Below are 8727 nucleotides of genomic sequence, written 5' to 3' on the forward strand. Positions count from 1 at the left end.
ACAATGAGGAATCTTTATTATTATGCAATTTATGAAAATTGGGAATTTTGCCTTATTATGTTAATATAGCTTTCAGATAGATTTGAAATCACAAATTCAACTTTGGAAATCTTAGACATCTCAGGCACTGCAAGCCAAGATTTAAATAAACTCCTCATTGATTAGAATTGATGCACTCTCAGGATTAAACAGACTCCAATGTAAAATTTTAATTTTTTGATAACATAAACCTGAAGAATCTGCTGTAGTTAAGGGAAAATATTTTTTAAGGTTTTTGGTTCATCCCTCTTGCTCCCTACAGAATTTTTGCCCTTTCATACTTGGCTGTTTAATTGTTGATAAAACCATTCCACGTGCATGACTTTAGGAAAAAGGCCCAAAGGTAATTAATTATGAAGCACATTTTCTAGTGTGTGTAATTATTGTCAATCGTAACACATGCCAAAAGTCACAAAGGGACATCTTCCCTGTTAGGCTCAGAAAATCTGTGTGTGGGGTGTAAGATTGTTCTTCCTCCAAGACATTTCCTAGTTTTTCTCAGCCTGCAAGAATGAATGTGAGGTTCAGGATGTTGGGCTGTGGATTCTATTACTTATTTTAACCAATATTCTTCATATAGATTAATTTAAGCTTAGTTTCATTTCTTCAAAATCTAAACCATGTTAATCGGCATGGGTGAACTGGAATGTGGGGAAGCCTCCATGTGTGGGATCTTTGTCATGTAAAATTTCTGCTTGGTCCTTATCCCTAGCCAATGGTTTCAGAAAATATTATTGAAAGGAGCTATAGAGGTAATCCAGAGGGAATCATATCACTTGAATTAATCTATTTTCATTGTTCTTGATGGTGGTAGGTTAAGTTTGGGAACCATTGTTGATAGCTCTGTTTTTCATTACAAATGATGATTCTTGTTTATCATTGTATAAAGAGAGGAAGGGGATAACCTTTTACTAAGAGCCTACTATGTGCCAGGCACTTTGCTAAGCACTTTATAAATATCTCATTAAATAGAACCAAACTACCATATTTGCAGAGTATACAGACAATATTGAAAGCAATACAAATATTTGCTACAGGAGATTATTCATGCATAATCGGCTATGTAAAAATTAACAACTTGTTTAATTTAGTTGAGTTAGTAAGAAGCTTTTTGCCCTTTGTGTTTTTACCATGTGGAACACCAGTAATTGCTGGCCAAAAAAGAGCAGGTGATGTGTAATGTTTTAACACCAAAGCTTGATGCTTTCACCAGCACTGAAAACCTCATATTAACTGTCAGCTTTGAAGCACCCAGTGTGATTTTCTTCCTTTTTTTAATAGGCATTTAGAAAGCAAGTAACAGATGCATATCTATATTGTAGCCTTTGATTTCTTTCGCTATTTCCCACTCTATGAAGAGGCTCCCATGTCATCCAAGTGACTTCTTTCTTTCCCTCCTCCACTGAGATAGAGTAAAGGTTCGATTATACAAGTACCAACTGAAGAGACTGGGATGAATTGAGAAAGGCTGGAGTTGGTAATCTTCCAGAAGAGTCCTCTTACATTGACCTAGCCTAGTAGTGAGGGACGTGCTTTACATCCCTCTTTATATACTTCCTTCCTCTGTCCATGTCCCACTTGACTGGGGCTGTATCAAAGAGTGAAATCCCAGAGAATCATAAGAGATGGGCTTTGTGGAGGATTTTCCTTCCTAAGGAGGCTTTAAAGGCTATAGCAAGCCAGCCGTTTTTGGCATGGGCATTGTATCTCCAAATTATAGACCTGTTCCAGGCAAACTGTAAGCAGGGGAATTCCTTTCCTCCCTTATATCCTGGTGACTCCTAACCCAAAACATCTGATAGCTCTGATAAAACCCTGAGAGTATTATCCTCTTTGGATCATCCATTAGATTTAAGATGGACAGAGAGATACACCTTCAGACTATACCTTGATACCATCTGGTTGTATCTAAGACATCTATCTATCAGGTCCCCTAAACTATGAGGGTCACCCCCTATGTCTTTAGGCAGACCTTGGTCAGATGACTTATCCCCCTCCCCCTCAGTACATACCACTGTAGAGAGTCACAATCTTCACTTTTGTAAAGGGTATAAAGACCCCAGACTTGATGTCCACTGAGGGCAGCTATGCTGTCCTAACTGGCCAGATTCAACATTACCTTCTAAATTAATAAATATCTCTTTTTATTTTTAAGCTAAGTTTCAGTCTCGCATTCTTGTAAAAGGTACCCTTCCTGAACCCAGGTGGTTCACCTCAAGCCCCCCACAACATTTTGAGCCAGGTGTCTCTTGGACCTCCAATCAGGGTGCTTCTCTGTTGAAACTGTAGTTTTAGGGAGCACCTCCCAAGGGGTGTTTAGCTAGGTGGCTCAGTGGATTGAGAGCCAGGTCTAGAGATAGGAAGTCCTGAGTACAAATCTGGCCTCAGATACTTCCCAGCTGTGTGACCCTGGATATGTCACTTACCCCCCATTGCTTATCCCTTTCTGTTCTTCCACCTTAAAACCAATCAATATAAAGTATTGATTCTAAGATGAAGGTGAGGTTTTTTTTATTTGTTTGTTTTGTTTTTTAATAAAGTGACTGTTCCAAGGGACAGAAACCAATGGACCAGTATATCCCATTGGAACTAGAGCTTGTACAAACACTATCAAGTTAGGAGGTTTTGCTGTTGTCGACATGGAATCTAGAAACCCCAAACTTGTAGCCTAGTAAGATATGATGAACCCCAAAGCTTGTACTTGTTCTCTGTGCCCATGAGAATCCACCCTGAAGGAAGTCTTAGGCTAGAAGTTTCAGACTGAATAATGGACCCTAAGGTAAATGCTAAATATCCTTTTGTTTTAGGTAGTCTTCCCCATTGTATCAGAGACCCTTTCCCTGGAAAGACCCATGGCTGGGCAGGGACCACCCTTTTAGTATCCATTGTAGGAAGCCCATTCCCTTACACCCTAACCTCTGGCAATGATTCCTTTTCCCAAGCTTGATTGTAACCTGTCAATATAGTTTGAACACTCCCATTTCCATGTAGCTATGGCAATGTCAATCATCTTTCCCTGCCCCTGGATCTTCCCAAATGATATATAGGTTTCCCAATTTCTTTTGTTCCTTGGAGTTGTCATCCAGCATGGTGGCACTCCCAGGGATATGTCCTCAGAGTCCAGGGTGTAAACCATAGGTCGGCAACGAATGCCTCTTGAGCCATATCTGGCTCCACCTCCCTACCAGCCAGTCGGAGCAGAGCCCCAGGATGTGCCCCAGGGGGCTCTTCAGCCCCTGCCCCATATTCCAGCCTCTTCCACCTCCATCCTCCTCCTTCCTAAGGTGTTTATGGCTCTCACGGCCAAAAAGGTTGCCCACCGTTGGTGTAAACCCTGTAAAATTTGTGGCACCAGACTCTGAGTAAAGGGCCAGATGTTGGACTTATCCCTATCCTGATAAAACAGTGTTTTTTCTGACTTCTTTGGTAGTTCTGTGTTATTTCCAAGTTAGCACCGTTATTACCAAAACTACAAGCTAACTTTTTATACTCATATATCCTATTGAACTGAACTGACTCCTTGGTGGTGTAGTATTTGGGAAAGGAATGGAATATAGAGCTTCTGAACTAGTTGTTCCATAGGAATATGGGCTTTAGTGCTAGAAGGAACCTTACTGATCACCAAGTGCCCACTTTTTTCCATCTATAAGTTTTAGAACCAGAATTTCAACTCTGACTGATTACAGAACTCATTAAAATGTGGATTCCTAGGGACCTTCACTTGGCAATAGGCTCTCAAGTCCCTATAAAGCACTGAGATTTTATTCCTGTCTCTAAATAGCTTTCCTCAGGGTTCTCTACAGATGTGCTCTAGAGAGTCAGCTTCCTGTGTTTCATTGCCATGACTACAGTACCTGTCCTGCTGACTCTTCAGTTGACTCCAGGTTGAGCCTGTATCAACACTGCCTGCCCCACTTGCTACATGGCAGCATTTTGACTCACAGGCTGTTTAGAAGGTGTAGATTTTCCAGACCATCTGCTATAGCTGACAGATGAAATGCTTTTGTCTATTACAGTAATGAAATCACTAAAATCATTTCCTGTCTTCAGTCTTGGTTCAGCCTCTCTATCTATTGTCAATACAGGGATATTAAAATACTCAGGAAAGTCCACATATCCTTTCATCCTGATCTATGCTGTAGGGCAGCTGTATATTTTAACGTGGAGAACCATAAATAATCAGTGACGTCAAGCAGATTGTAATAAATGGAGGATGTTTATTAAAGAGCCTTTTCTCTGTTTTTCCTTTGACATCATGGGATCTGTTTGTAATAAATGTTATAGTTGTCTTTCCCCCTCTAGCCTTAACCCCCCTCTGTGGCCATCATCCCCATGCAGAGCCCACACGAATAGGGAGGAATTAAAAAAGTTAAGGAGTAGCCAAGAAATGATGCTTTCTTGTTTAGTTCTGATGTTTGTTCTTTAACATCACAAATCAACATTTAAGAGAAGGAGAAGAAAGAGTGTGGCTTTGCTTGCCTTCTACCACAATGGAAGTTGTCTTGGTTTTCTTTCTACTGTCTCATTGATTCTTCTTAACCTCCTTTGTTGAATCATAATCTGCATTCCACCCTTAAATATAGGTACATATTAGAGTTCTATTCTGGACTCTCTTCTCTCCCTCTGTTCTCAACATTCTCTTTTGGTGAGTTCAGTCAGCTGCTATGGATTCAATTTTCATCTCTATGAAGATGTCTCAAATATAAATATTCATCACTCTCTTACAGGTAGCTTAATCATACTCAGACTCAGTTTCCTTATCTATCAAATGAGGAGAGTACCCACCTGCTAGGATCATTTGGAAGACCAAATGAAATAATATTTGTAAAGCACTTTGAAAATCTTCATGCACTAGATGAATACTAGCTATTATTTATTATTATTAGTATTGTTATTATATCATCCTTTCTTTAGGTCTGTATTTGAGCAAGTCAACTAGAAATAAATCAATAGGTTTTTATTAAATGCCTACTGTTAAACTGGAAAAAACACAGAACTATTAAGTAGTCAGAAAAACCACATCTTTAATCAGGAGAGGAGTTTGGGACAATTTCTTTAGACCTCCATACAGAGTCACACTCAAAACTCACACAGAGCCCCAAAGCTCTGGCTACTCTGGCTATCGACACCTGGAAGAAATCACCAGGCTAGATGACAAATCCAAAGCACCATAGAATTTGGGGAACTTCTATACCTTTTGGGGAACCGAGGGACAGGGAAATATGATTAATTGACATTACCATGGTTACAAAGAAATGAGAGTGTTCAAACTACACTGACAGGATACAGTCAGGCTTGAGAAAAGAACCATAACCAGAGGCCAGGGTGGCAGGGAATGGACTACTTACAATGGACACTAAAAGGATGATTAGGTAGGGATTCTCCTATAAGTAAGGGATTTTGCTGTGAATTTCTGGGCATTTGTCTTGGGTCAATAACTTTAAGTAGTGCCCCACATTTTCTCTGTAATCTCTTGAGGCATCAGTCTTGGATCTTAGACCTGAGATAGTACCCCTCCCCACCTGTGTGTCCCTCTCTCTCTCTCTCTCTCTTTCAGTAAAGTCTTATTTTAAAGGATTGATTTCTACTGTTATGTTTTTTGTTAATAAATGATAAAGGAGGGTGAACTTTGAAATTTCCAATGGCCCCTCAATTTCCACCCCACACAGGTACAACAAAGGAAATAACTCCTGCTTGCTTTAAGCATCCATTCTAATGGAGGAGACAAGCACATGATAAAAATATATATTGTATATATAAAATAAATAAACACAAGAATATACAAAGTAGTTCAGTATCAGGGAGACAAAGAGAGAAACAGAGACAGACAAAGAGACAAAGGGAGAAAGAATACAGAGGATGAGAGAGAGAGAGAGAGAGAGAGAGATAAGGGGAGAGAGAGAGAGAGAGAGAGAGAGAGATAAGGGGAGAGAGAGAGAATGAGAGAGAGAGAGAGAGAGAGAAGGAGAGAACACTAATGGTAAAGGGGATATCAGGGAAGGTTTCATGAAGAATTTCAAATCTCACTGAACACTTTCTACCTTTGTGGGCCTGGACAAGTCATTGAAACCCAATTGCCTAGTCCTTACTGTCATGGACATTGTGCAGAAATGGCAGGGACCCTGTACCCCTTAACTCAGACAGGCTGTGAACTGGGAAATTCCCTTCCCCTTTCCTACCCTTGTGACTCCAGAGGCAAAGACTTTTATCCTTGGATGTCCTTTAAGTTGAGATGGACAAAAGAGATACACCTCCAGGACATACCTTGATAACCTAAACCCTGAGGGTCTCAGACAGACCTCCCCCCACCCACTCACTGAATGCCTGAGTGCCAGGAGTCACCTCCACACTACTGGAAAGAATATAAAAAGCACACGGGGACAGCCTCCCATGGTTGTTCCACTCATGCTGTCTTACTAAAAATTTAATTTTTCTTTTTACTTTTAAGCTAAGTTTGGAGTCCTCTCATTCTTGAGAAAGGTTTCCTTCCTGAACCCAGGGGTTCACCATTTGCACCCCTATAACACTTACTGCTCTTTTATCTTGAATTCTAAGACAAAAGATAAAGGGTTTTTTTGTTTGTTTTTTAGTGATGCCTGAGTTTGCTTCTTAAAGGAAAAAAGATACTCTGTAAGGCAGAGGTAAGGAGGGAATTCATTCTAGGTATGGGAAACAGTGCAAAGGTCTGGAGAAGGGGAAATAGAATGTCATGTTTGAGGAACTGAGAGAAGGTCAGTTTGTCTGTATTATGAAGTGTGGGAGAGAGAGTAATAATACCCAATGAAGCTGCAGACAGATTGAGGCAAGCTGTGTGGTGCTTTAAAAGCAAAATAGGTGAGTTGATATTTTAGTTTGGAAGCAATGAGAAGGAGATCATCTATTGAACTGATCAGGAGTGTGCCTCTCTAAATGGATTTAACTATTTTATGCCCAAGAAAGATGATTTGGTCCACCATCTATCATTTAGTAAGCACCATGAAGAATGTTGGGTGAGCTGGCCACTATAGAAAGCTCAGGTTTTCTACCACAGTTCTACACCTTCCACAGAGGATTCTTCCAACCTACATCTTTTTTGACACTATAAACTCCTTGAGACCAGGGGCTTTTATTTTTGTCTCTGCATCCCCTGCACAAAGCCCCAGACCAAGCAAGCACTTAATAAATGCTTTTTTTTAATTGAAAGAAAAAAAAATGACGATGATGGTTTAGACAGGCATAGAGACTGGACCTGTGATTTCACCGGTACATAGGAAACTATGGGGTGGGGAAACTCCCTCTATCAAAACAAGTCGTCATTTTCTCTGCAATTTATGTTCTCAAAAAGTTACCTACTGCAATCAGAAGTCAAGTGATGCTTGCCTAGGATCACAGTTTGTGTCAGAGATGACATTCGAACCTAGGTCTTCTGGGCTTTGAGTTTAGCAATATATAGTACCTACCAGGATGGGTATGTCTCCCCCCCCCCCAGACCCTTACTTTCTATCTTAGAATCAATACTATATATTTATTTCCATGGCAGAATAGCAGTAAGGGCTAGGCACCGAGGGTTAAGTGACTTGCTCAGAGTCACACAGCTAGGAAGTGTCTGAGGACAAATTTGAACCCAGGACCTCCAGACTCCAAGTCTGGTTCTCAATCCACTGAGACACCTAGCTGCCCCCCCCCCCCCAGGATGGATTTTAATGGTCTTTAAATTCCCTGGAATATAATTCCCTCATCTCTTGTTTCCTTTGCCTTTTGGCAATCAGTAGGTATAGGTAGTGGTTTTAGTCAGAGACAGGAATCCCAAATGAGTGCTAAAAAGCCCTTTTCATTCCTATGATTATAATAGCAGGGATACTCTAAGCTAATTTGGAACTTCCTGCTCCAGAATTCAGTGCTTTGCACATCAGCCACATCTAGTTTTGTTTTTTTTTTTAAACCCTTAACTTCTGTGTATTGGCTCCTAGGTGGAAGAGTGGTAAGGGTGGGCAATGGGGGTCAAGTGACTTGCCCAGGGTCACACAGCTGGGAAGTGTCTGAGGCTGGATTTGAACCTAAGACCTCCCATCTCTAGGCCTGACTCCCAATCCACTGAGCTACCCAGCTGCCCCCAGCCACATCTAGTTTTAAAACTTGCCTCTAGGTTGCCATTCAAAGAATCCAGATTGTGATGGAATACTACTGTGCCATAAGAAATGATCAGCAGTCTAATTTAAAAAAGTAAGTCCAAAGAACGACATGGGATCAATGAACACTGAAAGGAGCAGATCCAAGAAAACATTATACAGAGCTACAAATTTAATACTTGAATAAAAGTATAAATATCACCTCCAGAAAATGAGCTCAAAAATAGAAATATGAAAGATATAATTTATATATAGATATCTGTCTCCTGGATGATGCCTTCTATGATGAGAGGAGGGGAGGAAGAGGCTGAGACACTTGTAAATAAATTATAATATTAAAAAGAAAACAGAAGAAAAAAAAACAAAATTCAAATTGGAGCAGCTATTTCAGAGGAGAGAGAACTAGCTCTGGAGTCCAGAGAATCAGAGGATTCACTGTTGCTCCTTTCATCCTTCAAGGTTCTGTGACTTCAAAAATATAGGTACTTCTTCCACTGATACCAATCACATACCCTTCACACCTTAATTAGACACTTACAGTGATCAAAATAGTCATCGCTTGTTTCCTGATGAAGAGTCC

Source organism: Gracilinanus agilis, chromosome 6 (assembly GCF_016433145.1).
Source record: "Gracilinanus agilis isolate LMUSP501 chromosome 6, AgileGrace, whole genome shotgun sequence".
NCBI classification, from domain to species: domain Eukaryota; kingdom Metazoa; phylum Chordata; class Mammalia; order Didelphimorphia; family Didelphidae; genus Gracilinanus; species Gracilinanus agilis.